Source organism: Bison bison, unplaced genomic scaffold (genome assembly GCF_000754665.1).
Source record: "Bison bison bison isolate TAMUID 2011002044 unplaced genomic scaffold, Bison_UMD1.0 scf7180017864349, whole genome shotgun sequence".
Taxonomy (NCBI): domain Eukaryota; kingdom Metazoa; phylum Chordata; class Mammalia; order Artiodactyla; family Bovidae; genus Bison; species Bison bison.
This window is the reverse complement of record NW_011494921.1, coordinates 2824121-2839097: the sequence shown is the minus strand read 5'-3', so window position 1 is coordinate 2839097 and position 14977 is coordinate 2824121.

The window sequence follows — 14977 nt, the reverse complement described above, 5'->3', positions numbered from 1 at the left end:
ACCTTTTTTTTTTTTTTTTTTGCCTTAGTTACACAGATTTTTTTATCAAATAGTAAATACTGAGTTGGAGAATGAATTCTGATGTGGAAAGCTAACTATTAGGAGCAGTGAAGAAAGGCAAGGTAGGTCATTGAAGTCGCTAGAACCTCACAAAAGTGTGTGAATGAGGATTTCACGCCATGGGGAAAAGTTTCAAAACTAATCCAATAAGATAAAGTGTTGCCACTTTTCATCAGGGAAAGAAATGGTATGAGAAAAAAAGAAGAGAAGAAGGCTAAACAGCTCAGTCATTTGCTTGGAAATTTTTTTATTCATGTGCAAAATCGTAATTTTAAGTGAGACTGTGCATAACAAAGCACTTCCTCTTACACGGACCCCATTGTGTTTAATATTTACTCATGTTAATAAAGTAGATTGAAAAGTAAAAGAACTGTTTAGCTGCTATAGTTATGCTGGATAAAGAAAAGAGGAGAAATTATTTAAATAGATCAAATATAATAATAAATAAGTGGTCATAAAATTAGAATTAAAAATACCTTTGTACATGATATGTTCATATGAACAGAGATATCAAAGAGAGAGAAAGTACAAAGGTAATTTAAAAAACTAATTGGAAAAGGCTATTTTAAAAATATTTAAAATAAAATGCTATTTTTAAATAAGTAAAATAAAACAGTATTTTAAGTAAAATAAAATACTGTTTTATTTTAAATATATACTATATTAATATATTGAAGATAAACAGGATAATCCCTTTAGCCTGCAGTATTCCCAGTACAGCACTATTGGCATGTTGGGCCAGTTAATTCTGTTCTGTGCATCGTAAGACATCTAGCACCAAGCCTAGTCTCTTCCCATCAAATGCTTGGAGTACCCCAGCCCCCAAACTGTGATGACCAAATGTCTCCAGACATTGCCAGATGTTCCCATGGAGGGGGTTGGGGGAGTTTTGAAAGGTGATCTGTTGAGAACTATTGCTTTAATGCAATGGTCACATTTGAAAAAAACCAAAACATGCCCACTTCATTAGTCACAGTATTGATTTTCCTGGATGCTTGGGGCTAGTGCACTGGGATGACCCAGAGGGATGGTATGGGGAGGGAGGAGGGTGGAGGGTTCAGGAGGGGGAACACATGTATACCTGTGGCGGATTCATTTTGATATTTGGCAAAACTAATACAATTTTGTAAAGTTAAAAAAAAAAAAGAAACAAACAGACAAAAAACAGATATTGTCTACAGTTTTAGAGCCTACTGGGGAGATATTAACCTGTGGCACAGGTATTGAAGGCTGGAGCTAAAGCACTTCACATTCAATGCGTATTTTACAAATGAAAGAGCTGGTAGCCATGCCAGCAAGTCTAGGCTGTTTGCCTTTAACAGCTGTAGCAAAGATAAATGTCTCAGCAACCCAGTTTTAAGGAAATCTCTCTGCTTAGAGTCACTCCTATTATCTCACCTTAAAAATCCCTATTGAAAACAACAGCCCAAAACATAAAAATAAAAGGTGAAACGGAAGCAAAAATATGTAGTTACAGGTTCCTGGAACTTCTCAGCGCTGATGACTGTAGATTTTGGTGTTCTGATTTTGCCTGCCTACCTCTTACTCAGCACCTTAAACTTCTACGAGGTAAAATCTTCCAAGTATTCCAGCTTCAATCTTCATCCTAAAACCAGCTGGGTCATAGACCTGTTAAGAATCAATTCAGATGTTGCAACAAAACAGGTTTTGTCCTGCTCTGCCTGGCCATTCTTTTAAGTGGCTTGAACTGAATGTGTAGGGCAGCTGTGTCTCTAGAATTTTCTAATTGCTCATAAAATCGAAGTAAAAATTATAAAATATTAAAAGTTTTTAATCTATCCCAGAATATAGTTATTTATAAATCATGAACCAATGTTGTTCTTCTAATGATAATAGGCATCATAAAACACACAGAAATAGATATTAAAAAGGGATAGAATAAATAAAGCATGTGATAGATTTTATATTTAAATGGTACAAATATTTTTGATCTCACTACAAATGTTATTCATCGTATTTTACTGAAAGCAAAGTGATTCAATATCTACCTTTGGAAAACCTTGGTTTTTTTTTTCTGAAACCAGTTTTACTCAGAGCAACTAAAAAGTCCACAATTCCTCTTAGTTCAGAGCTGGTGGATGGGATCCAGGGGACTATATGTTGAGATACAGCAGCTCAAGAACCTAGTTTGAAGTTCAGTATTTTTTGATATATGATTTGTAATGACCATCACTGAAAAAGATATATCACAATAAAATAACACAATTTATAAAGAAGAAAACATATACTTGGGCAAGTTTGCCATATCAGTAGTAAACAGAAATCCATACTGAAAATAATATTTGCAGTAGTTTAAATTTTGGCTGGTTTGGTCAAATCTGATTAGTTTGCCAGTATTATTACTGAATAACCTTCCCGCCTGCAATGCAGGAGACCCAGGTTCAATTTGTGGGTTGGGAAGATCCCATGGAGAAGAGAATGGCTACATACTCCAGTATTCTTGCTGGCAAATCCCATGGATAGAGGAGCCTGGTGGGCTACAGTTCATGGGGTCACGAAGAGTTGGGCGGGACTGAGCAGTTAACACACACGACCTGGCTTAGGAAGAGCTTATGCCAGAAGGAAAAATGTCATCCCTGAGGAATCAAATTTTCAGTATCATTTTAAATTCTTGTTCTCTTCTCAGGAATTTATTTAAGCCACTTCTTCATTTTCTGAGATTAGTTTCAGTTAAAACTAGAAAATATCATACATAAATCCACTTAACTGGCAGCCAATACATTTTAATGCTTTGCAAAATACGGCAAACAGATGAGGGCATTTTTGGGTATATCTCTGAATTTTGGAACTTGTAATTTTCCTTGAAGATAGCATTCTAACTCCAGTTGATGTTGGAAGGCCTGAAAGTCAATCTGTATATTAAATGTTAATAAAGCCTAATTGTCATATGTTAGATTAAAATGAATGGAAAAGGAAATGAACCATACTCCCCATGCATACGTTTGGGCTGCTGTCTATGGGGTCGCACAGAGTCGGACAGGACTGAAGTGACTTAGCAGCAGCAGCAGCCCTTTCTTCAGAGTTGTGTGTCTTCCTTAAGCCTACTGATTTATGGTTTTTTTCCTCTTCCTAAACATTCCATTTGTAACTTAACTCCTTTAATGAAATAAAATTATTTTCTAGATTCTGTAATCAGTGAAATTATTAGTATTTTTTGGTACTCAACAAGATCTGTGCCCCCACATTACAAATAGCAAACATACAAAGGAAAAACAAGACTCCATGATGACATAAGATTTTGGCTGTTGATTGGAAACGAAGAAGTCGAGATTGGAAAATGTTCCATTGCTGTGAATGAATTCAGCCGTTAGTTTATCAAGATTCTTAGGGCCTAAAATTATAGAATTATTTTATTGATAAAATATATATGTATTTTAAAATCTCAATTAGCTACATACCAGAGCAGTTTAGAAAGAATGGGCTATAAATTACACTATTTTATCTCCTCAAGATAATGACATAATCCATATAGTCTGCTAAATCTTCCTATTTTCCAATATCACAGTCAAGGACTGTCAAGTCACAACAGTCTGAAGACAGCTGATTCTACATGTACAAGTCTAAAGACTGCCTAGGTGCTTACCCCCAGGCCCAGGTAAACTCAATCCATATATGTTTGTATACTAGCAGAGATATAAAATAGAAATCAAAACTTTGGGATATGTTGGGATAAAGAAATTATAAGCAAAAGAAAACACAATTATCCAAGTTAAAAATGGACAAACGAGTCACACAGGAAATGAATGATTCATAGCATCGTCACAGAACTCTACTGATGAAACCATCTGGTATTCTACTGTAAGGAAGTAGCATTGTATCCAAATTTTTATTCTTATAATTAATCTGAACTTGAATTGCAAAGGTAGAAATCTGAGATGACAATTCATAAGTGCACTCTTAAATTAGTATTTTTGTATTTTCATATGGGCTTCTCAGGTGTCTCTGGTGGTAAAAGAACCTGCCTATCAATGCAGGAGACGTAAGAGACACAGGTTCAACGACTGGGTTGGGAAGATCCTCTAAAGGAGGGCATGACAACCCACTCCAGTATTCTTGTCTGGAGAATCCCACTGACAGAGGAGCCTGGAGGGCTAGGATCCACAGGGTCACAAAGAGCTGGACATGACTGAAGCAGCCTAGCATGTGGCACACATGTAGTCACCTTCGCTCGGAAATCTTATTGCTATATTATAGAAACTGTCTTTTTTTTCTACTTAAAGAATTTATTTATGGAGAAACCATGTTAAAAACAAATCTAGATGGGGAAAAATGGAAACAGTGACATTTTATTTTCTTGGGCTCCAAAATTGCTATGGATGGTGACTGTGTCATGAAATTAAAGGTGCTTGCTCCTTGGAAGAAAAGCTATGACAAACCTAGACAGTGTATTTAAAAGCAGAGACATCACTTTGTCAACAAGTTCTGTATAGTCAAAGATATGCTTTTTCCACTTGTCATGTGCAGATATGAGAGTTGGACCTTAAAGAAGGCTGAGCACCGAGGAATTGATGCTTTTGAATTGTGGTGTTGGAGAAGACTCTTGAGAGTCCATTGGACTGCAAAGGGATCAATCCAGTCAATCCTAAAGGAAATCAGTCCTGAATATTCATTGGAAGGACTGATGCTGAAGCTGAAGCTCCAATATTTGGCCACCTGATGTGAAGCGCCAACTCACTGGGAAAGACCCTGATGCTGGGCAAGCCTGAGAGCAAGAGGAGAAGGGGACAACAGAGGATGAGATGGTTGGATGGCATCACTGACTGAATGGACATGAGTTTGAGCAAACTCCGGGAGATGGTGATGGACAGGGAAGCCTGGCATGCTGCAGTCCATGGGATCACAGAGAGTTGGATACAACTGAGCGACTGAAAAACAACATATTAAAAACAAAAATCACTGTGTTTAAGTAGAATGCTTCTCTACTTTATAATCCCCTGGAGAAGGAAATGGGAACCCACTCCAGTATTCTTGCCTAGAGAATCCCATGGACAGACCATAGGATTGCAAAGAGTTGGACTCGACTGAGTGACTAACACACACTGCTTTCTCATACCTTATCACTTCCCTTCTTTATCAAGCTGACTCAGACTCATCATTAAGACGGCTCTTACATTTGTTCTCATGGCTCAAGAGATGGAAAGATGACTCATTACAATTGTTCTAGGAACAATTTCATGGATCATCCCTTGCTCCCACTCTTCACGGTTTTAGATGTTCCATCTTTAAACCTCTTCAGCAGTGCCTATCCCAGCACTGTACTTCTGATCAGTATCATGCTAAGCTGTATTGGAGCTTGAAGCCAAAGGAAAAGTCAGTAGCAGTGACCTTGCTTTATTTAAAACATGGATATTTTCTTTATCATGGAATGTGTGCATCAATTTTTATTTTTAAAAATGTTTAATTAAAATATGGTTTATTCTGATTACTGAGATTTTTTTGTGCTCTCTTCAACTTTATGCCTGAGGCGAGCGCTTCGCTAGTGCCTCTCATGCCTGTCCTGCTCCTCGCTCTCTGTGTGCCTGTTTCCTTGTGCAGACTGCGGACTTTCTGAAAACAGCGGTGACGTCTTTCCATTTTTGAAGCACCTGGTGCAGCCCTGGCGTTCTGTAAGTGTGCAACAGGTCCTTACTGAATATAGATTAAATGCATATGCATGTCTTTAAACCTTATGCGCTCTCTATACTAATTATTCTTCAGGAGTCTACTTGGTTTCAAATCTAACTTTTATAACTAGGCAAGACAGTCATATATTTTTAACTTTCAGGAATAGCGACAATTCCAGCATTTCCTTTTAAAATTCCATTTGCTCTGACATCATGCCCAACCCTCGTTGACTTCCCTTGTTTAGAGAAAATTGTGAACTTTTCACTAATTGCTCTCCCACTTTTTTTTTTCAGTATTTTGCTAGCTTTTTGTCTGACTTAACTGAGTTTTGTTTTAAATGAGCTGCTGCCACGTGTATTACAGCTTGATGTATATCTCAGTAAAGTATGAACTCAAAAATGTGTCCCTCAAAGATTCAGATGTTAGAAACCAGCTACTGCTGACTGTTCCTTTCCATCTTCCATTTTTACACATTTCTAGATCTTTATCTCTTCTTCAAATAATACACTTTCCCTATCTATTGTTAGTATTTTCTGGATATTTTCTTATCCTTCAATTATTTTAATGTTATGGTCAAAGAGGAACACTATTCTGAAGTTGTAATCAGACTGTAGGAAAGCTGTACTGATTGGTTGAACCTGTGGATGCTGAACCCACATATCCGGAATGATGACCTGGTTCCGGCATTTTACATGACAGATGTGAGCATCTGCAGATTTTGGTACCCACGGGGGCTTTTGGAACCACGCCCCTGCAGACACCGAGGGACACAAAGTAGTGAGAGGCTTACAGGATAAAACTGAAAAGTGAGCTGGTTATGAAATTATTGAAGACAGTGTCTGGAGTACCAAGGAGGAGTGTTCTGAGCAAAAGCAGGCCATTTCTCTTAATTGCCGATTTACTTATATATAATGTAATCACTGGCCCATTTCACGAGTGAAAATCTTTTCAGATTTACTTATTTCTTATAACTGTTTAGTTTAACTTGACCAGTTTCACCTTTTTTTTTTTTTTAATGGCTACACTAACAGAATAGTTTGATTAACCTAAGCAGCTCTTTCTTGTCGTGGCTAGAGATTTAGGAGCAGATTGAATGAGATTGAATGCCCTAAAAATATATTCCCAGAATATATTACCTTGTACATTAATTGTTCTTGTTACTATATCCCCATTTATATTATCATAAAATATTATAATTTTTAAAAGTAATATTTATATCATAACTATTTATGTATTGATAAGATACTTCTTTTAAAAAAATGTTTACTTATTTACTTATATGGCTGCATGTGTCTTAGTTGTGTTTACGGGACCTTCCACTGCAATGCATAGGCTTCTCTCTACTGTGACGCACAGGTGCCCAGGCCTCGCCTCCCTAACGCATGCGGGATCTTAGTTACCGACCAGGGATCGAGCCAGTGTCACCTGCGTTGCGAGGCGGATTCTTAACCACTGGACCTGGTAAGTCCAGTAAGTCCCAGGAAGATACTTCAATATTTTTGTGGATATGTTTTTAGCTATACTTGGATATATTTGGTAAATATATTATTCACAAAAGTAAATTATCTTATAAACCCTCTCAAGAATAATATATTCATGAAAAATGCATCAAAGAATTGCCCCTTAAAGGTTAATGCTAGTTATGTTTGATGAATAATCACGTTTAGGAATATCGAATGGTGACAATATTGGAATAGCATTCACAGTCATAATTCATAGAGATCACTGAGTCACTGTGACGCTTCATGGTGCTTTTTGACAGAATTAAAATATTTTCCAAGAATTTTGTCTGTGACTTGGAAAGTCACTTCATTACACCTGGTCCTGCCCACATGGGTAGAGAAAGTTTGAAGCATGAGATAAGGATTATCTCCCCTGGGAGGTTATTCAACTGGAAGCTTGACACAAGAGTCATTGGATAGAGGTAGACAAGGTAATTACCAAGAGTCACAGGCAGATACGCTCAAACAGATGCTTTAAAACTGTGGTGCTGGAGAACTCTTGAGAGACCCTTGGACTACAAGGTATATCAACGAGTCAAGCCTAGAGGAAACCAACCCTGAATATTCATTGGAAGGACTAATGCTGAAGTTGAAGCTCCAATACTTTGGCTACCTGATATGACGAGCTGACTCATTGGGAAAGACCCTGATGCTGGGAAAGATTGAAGGTGGAAGGAGAAGGGGACAACAGAGGATGAGATGGCTGGATGACACCACCGACTCAATAGACATAAATTTGAGTAAACTCTGGGAGACAGTGGAGGACACAAGAGCCTGGTGCACTGCAGTTCATGGGGTTGGTTGCAAAGAGTTGGATATGACTTAGCGACTGAACAACAGCTAGCAGAAAACGTTATAACTAGATCCAGAATTACGGAACAGCATGACTGTGGCAGGGACTGGCACTCAGCATCACTGAGTCATTTCCAGGGTAAAGGCAGCAAATCATGGTTGTTTCACCCCTGAAACTCCAGAACTGTACTGCTCAGCAGGTGACAAACCCCAGCCAGTTCCAGAGGCTGCAATGGTCCTGGCAATCATTTCATTTGGAAAAGACAATAAATTTCCGTATCACTGAGGGATTTTTCGAAGAGTCTCAGCCACAGCAGAGTTGGTGAAATAGATTAAAATAAAACCCTCTAATTATAGTGACATAAATTATGGATACATCCTCTTTCTCTAGGGGCCAAAGATGTGTCCCAGAGAGCACGACAGAGCGAGCACGTAGATCTCATAAGCAACGACTGCATCTCCACGGCAACCAGGGTACACTGAAGAACAAAAAAGGAGAGGGTTTTGTACAGAACTTTAAGTGTTTTCATTGTCATCAAGATGATAACAACTGCACCTCAAAGAGGGCATGAGCAATTTGACACCCTGCTAAGCTGGATTAGGACATAAGTATCAGGCAAAGCAAGAACTCCACTCAAATGTGTGTCTGTTCAGCTGACCACCTGATGCGAAGAACTGACTCATTGGAAAAGACCCTGATGCTGGGAAAGATTGAAGGCAGGAGGAGAAAGGGACGACAGAGGGTGAGATGGCTGGATGGCACCACCGACTCGATGGACGTGAGTTTGAGTAAACTCCGGGAGTTGGTGATGGACAGGGAGGCCTGGCGTGCTGCAGTCCACGTGGTCACAAAGAGTCAGATATGACTGAGCAACTGAACTGAACTGAATGCGACTGTTTGCAACCCTATGGACTGTAGCCACCAGGCTCCTCTGTCCATGGGATTCTCCAGGCAAGAATACTGGAGTGCGTAGCCGTTTCTTTCTCCAAGGGATCCTCCTGACCCAGGGATCGAACCCTGGTCTCCTGCATTAGCAGGTGGGTTCTTTACCACTGAGCCACCTGGGAAGCCCCTCTCCTCAAGTGAAGCCACAAATCATGATCTCCCACCTTCCTCATCAAAACAGTAGGGAAGGCTTGGTTTTCTTTCTTTCTAATATTGGGTTTTCTGGGGACTCTGAGGTTTAGATAAAAAGATACTATGTTCTGAAGATGAGTAGACTCTATCAATTAGTAAAAATAGAGAATAAATGAAGAAGCATATACATAACATATGTACATACATACATACAGTAAATCATGGTTTAATCCCAATGGATTGTGGAAATCAACTAATTCAGTTCTCCTATTCATCAATAATACTTATATTGTCTACTAAATAGTCTATTATTTATGCACTCTGCTCTACTGGATGTTATGAGTCAGAGCGGTGATGCTTTGAGCATAGTAACTTGTACATTGTAGTGTTTCTTAAAAATGACTGAATGAATAAATGAAAACTTGGGCAGTAGAGGCTGTCCGACATCCCCAGTCACATGGCCTTCATTCAGGCCTGCCGCTTCCTTAATCTTCCATCGTGTATTGAACCCCATGAACATATTTCAAACACTAAAGTTAGATGGCTTGTAATTGATTATTGATAGATTCAGAGGATCATAAAGAATCTGAGAGCACGTTAAGATAAGAATCTTTGCCTGTCACTCAATTTCATAGTAAAGAAAATGCTAAATCATAGATATTTCTGGTTAACCAAAGGATAAATATGTGAAGTTGGGAGCACATTGTTTAGCCCACTTTTTAAGAGCCTCAGTATTATCAAGGTAAGAACAGAAAGGATCCTTCTTAACTCTATTCCACAACTACTGTTTGCATCTCACTCTAAAGTAATGTAGGTCTGTACATTCTGGAAAGCTCAGAATTATTTTCTCTGTGCTTCTCTGAGCCTCTGTTATTGAGGATGCTAGTTAAGAATTACAAAGAAAGTAAATCATGATTAGTTATTTAAACATAAAAAAATGTTACGTGTAGCTTAGAGGCTTAGAGCTAAATAACACTCCTATGCTGTTTTTTTTTTTTTTTAAAGCAGAAGGTCATTTATCTCCACTGCTGGCATTAAGGTGTCATTAATATTGAAAAGCCCAATATCAATAATAAAAACGTCTTCAGCACTGAGGCCTGGATTGTGTGGAAGCATTGGATTTCTGCAATTAAAAGATCATGTAAGGGAAAAACCGAAGCAGAACTCTGCAGCATCACTGGAGAACACAGGATACATGTGGGAGACAGATCAGACGCTTCGATGATTCAAATCCTGATGACATGATAAGCAGGAGACAGATCAGACGCTTCGATGATTCAAATCCTGATGACATGATAAGCATACTTCTGACCTCAGTCCGTCACCATGGTTTTCACTCCTGGTAAATTCATTTGTTTCATCAAGTAAGTGGGTGCCAAAAGAAGCTTCTTTCTTCTTATCTTGCAAGTACAGTATGTATAGAATGCAATTTATTCAGCACCCAGGGTACAGAGAAGAAACAAATTTACAATGACCTAAATTTAAAGGACTCCTAAGTCACCCAGATAATTGTAGTCAACATTGTTGGCTGGTAAATCATGTTGCCCATGATTTGAAATACCAGCCAGTTGTGGGTTTTAAGTCTTAAGGAACAGCAATGATTCTCTGGAAAAGTAATACTACCACTCTAGGACTAATTCTGTGGCATCTCTCTGGTGGCTCAGACTAAAGAATCTGCCTGAAATGCAGGAGACCTCAGTTCAATCTCTGGGTTGAGAATCCCCTGGAGATCCCCTGGAGAAGGGAACAGCTACCCACTCCAGTATTCTTGCCTGGAAAATTCCATGGACAGAGGAGCCTGATGGGCTACAGTCCATGGGGTCACAAAGGGCCGGACATGACTGCACGAGTTTCACTTTCACTTTCAGGGCTAATTCTAATTTGCTTCATATTGCTACATACAGTAAATTTGAATGTTTCTAAAGCCATCTTAAAGTTGTTTATGTTTTAAGAAAAATATAAGGACTCTCTTGAATACATACTTTAAAAATTTATTATGTTCCCATGTTTTCTAAATTGTTTGAAAGATATGACTTTCACATCTAATATCTTATAAATTTCTAATAAATTTATTAGAAAAATTAAAACATATTTATTTATAATAAACATGAAATATATGACTTTAATATTTCATATCTAATATCAAGGTCTAATACAGGATATGCTTTTCTATTTATATGGAGAAGAAGCCAGTGAATTTACATCAAAGAAATAAAGATGAGAGAAAAACTTAAAATGGCAGGTTCTACTTTAATTTTCATATCATCAAAATTACCATTTCTTATATTAGTTTTTAAATTCTACTGATTAGCTTTCTCACTTACCTGTTGATTATAGTGGGTCTCTTAAAACTATAGTCATAGGGTCAAACCAATACTAAAATGTAAAGTAATAGCCCTGTGACATTGTACTCAGTATACAGCTAAGTCCATAATTAGGATCATCTTATTAGAAATGAGCATATATTATTTCGTGAGTGAAGGTTATACTTTTGTGTGAAGATTATTTACCAATTTCAGTTGCATTAGGACCAAAGCTGAGGAGTGTAGAGAATTTCAAACACAGCTCCTCTTACCTTGGCCGTATATGGTTTGTCCAATTACATATTGTTTGTAATAAATTACCCACAAACCTAGTGGCTAAATTTTTTTTTATTATTATTCCCACAAATCTGCAGCTTGGGCTATCTCTACTCAATAGACTGGGTGAATCAAAGCCAGAGTCTAACATCTTTTGGAAGCTTGCTCACTCACATCTAATGCATGGGTTAGAAAGAAACCGACACCTCGGTGGTAGAAAAACAGAGCCCATAAGACTTTAGAAGTTTTATTGTAATGATGTCGACCATTTGTTTTTTCACACAAAGAGAGAGCATAAAACAGTAGATACACCCATGGGGCAAAGGACATAATGTTTGTGTCTGAGGAAGAAAACCCTACCTGGGGGTACTACTTACTTATTGCTCACTCTCTTTAATTTTCTAGCATATGTTTCAGTAAAATCTATTTAAAATAAAAATGCTCCTTCAGAAAAATTAGTAATGATTAGAAAGAAAGAACATGGGTGAGAAAAATAGATACAATTCAAAAATTAGGGTAAAAGACATATACTAAACAAAATAAGGATAAACGTTAGAAAATTGCAGTTTAAGAAAAAACTTAAGATATTTTCATAAATAGATTTTGTAGAAAAACACAACTGAATCACCTCAAATAGATATCAAAAGCAGAAAGGGGATAGAATGTTAGTGTTGAACCTAAAAAATAATTGGGAAAATGTTGCATCATTACTAAATTGCTACCTTAGAAGCAACATGAAGTTAAGCTTATAATGGTAAAAGTATAGATGAGGTAAGAAGGCTGGACTTCAAAACAAATCACAGAAAACTAAATGGAGATTAACAAAAAGATAACAGTGAAATAATGAATAGAGAAAATGAAATAGATGAAAGACAGATGAAGAAATAGGACATGCTGTAAGCATAATTTATGCTGCTAAAGAAAAGCATATAAATAAAGATGAAATTAAAAAATAAATGTATTTCTCAAAGTATAGAATTTTCAGTAAAAACCATAGTGTGTTTGAGGGAGAAAATGATATGGAATAATTACTATCAATATACAGTAGTAAAATTTTTAAACATCTTTGAAGATTAAAAAAAGAATCTGAGAAACATCCAAAAAGAAAAATCATGTCATTTATCAAAGAGAAAACATAAAGGTGATATCAACATGCCAAAGAGCACATTTTAATTCTGAATTACATTTCCAAAGAAACAAAAGTTTAACTCAAAAGGCTTTCATACTCAGCCATGTCATTAAAATATTTTGACATATGCAATAATTTGAAGGATAAAACAACCTTACAATTTATAGAAAACAAGAAACATTGCCTACTAAAAGTGATCCTACTAAAAGTGATCAACCATCAGCTGTTGAAACCAACTGACACACCTAACGAGGACCGAGGGAAGAGCAACTTTGACTTCAGTTCAGCTCAGTCGCTCAGTCGTGTCCAACTTAGGCTGTAGGAATCTGTGAGAGGACTGCTATCTTCATTAACAAGTTACAGCCAGACATTCCATAAAATCAGAACTTCTCTTGAAACCCTTGAAAGGTGGAGTTCTTACAGTAACAACTAGCCTTAAATTTAAAGAAAGGCAAGGACCTCCGAGGAGAGATGGAAAGAGCTCCGGGTTCCCTAGAGCAGAAAACAGAAGGAGGATGGGACGGCCACACAAAATGATAAGAAGAATTCAGCTAAAATGTTTGCTAATTCTTAATAAGCTGCTAGTGGCCAAGTGTGGGCCAATATGAGCGCGTGGAAGCTCTGGGAGCCACAGACCCGGGGGATTCGCACCCACGAGCAAGTCCTTCTCCGATGACCGCACCAGGTGCCCCAGACAAAGACGGGGCAATGAGCAGGCTGGAGGGTGCTCCCACAGGAGCAGGCTTTGGGGAGGAGTCGGATCCCGCTCCTGGGAAGCCCACAGCCTTCTCCCCAGCGGATCAGAAGGCGTTTGCGGCTGGGGGAGCAGGGCAAACTCTGTGGTCCCCAAGGTTCACTTGAAGACCCACGGCAGCTGTGAAAGTGAAAGGGTAAAGACCCTCTATCTTTGACGAGGCTGACATAAGGCAAATTAGAGTTTCACTGCACGCTGTATCGTCTGTATGTTCTGAATCCTCAGTATCATCAAGACACTTGAACAACATGATGGTATATGTATGTAGTACTTAATAAAGATGGGCTTCCCTGGTGGCTCAGAGGTAAAGAATCTGCCTGCAATACAGGGGACATGGGTTCGATCCCTGGATTGGGAAGATGCCCTGGCGAATCAAGTGGCGACCCGTTCCAGTATTCCTGCCCCGGGAAATCCCATGGACAGAGGGGCCCGGCTACAGTACCTGGGGTCACCGAGAGTCGGACATGACCTTGAGACTCAACCATCACCACCACCACTTAATAAAGATCAGGGAAGAGGCAAAAAAAAAAAAATACAACCCTCTGTCTTCAGGAGGGGCAGAAAAATGTCCTGGACTCACAGTGTAAAGAAGGCCTCACGCTGTGAGGAGGGCGGATGGATTCGTACCGGCTGACACTGGCCCTTCCTGTTCAGCCTCCTTCATCCACCGGGCTGCAAACCAGGCTCTGACAACATGCATCTTTAATTCCGAATGCCACAGACTCTATGCATATTTTTTCCTCTCTTAAAGTAAGGATTCACATTTCTTATTAGAACAAGAAGATACCAGAGAGAAAAATAATAATGGTACAATTTCATGTATTCATGACGGATACTTCACAGAATCAGAATTCTCAATGAATATTACCAAGGGAGGTCAGATAGTTTAGCTTTGATACAAGAAACCATTTAAAAATTCTAATTAGATGAAAAAGGAATATGGTTTTTTTAAATTAAATTCGGCAATCATTTCAGTTTAAAATTTCCCTTCTGTTAAAAAAGAAAAAAAAAAAAAACCTTATGCAGTGTGCTAATACAGATACTTTTTTATCTACTAGCTGCCAAACAATCCCTGATTAAAAGAATGAAATTTCATCATAATAGGAAAATTTAATGAGTTCTCATGAACAATTAAAAAGATTATTTGCATATTTTTAGCCTATTGGAGGAAAAAATACCAAGCAGGAAAGGTTTAGCAATAATTGCATGCTGAGAAGGAGTGGAAAGGGAGACATTAAATGCTTCTCTTTCTTCCTGAAGCCTTGGATAACATTTCAGGAGACTTATTAGCCTGCCTGTTAGTGACCTGGTTTACCAAGTCTCTGCACTTAGGCAGGCATTTATTGGAGGTGCTTCATCTCTGGTATCTTTATCCCTCCAAGAAACATTAGGAATACAGAGAGGACCCATGTCTGATTACCTTCACAGTGGTGTATACTGCAGTAACCGGAAGAGGAA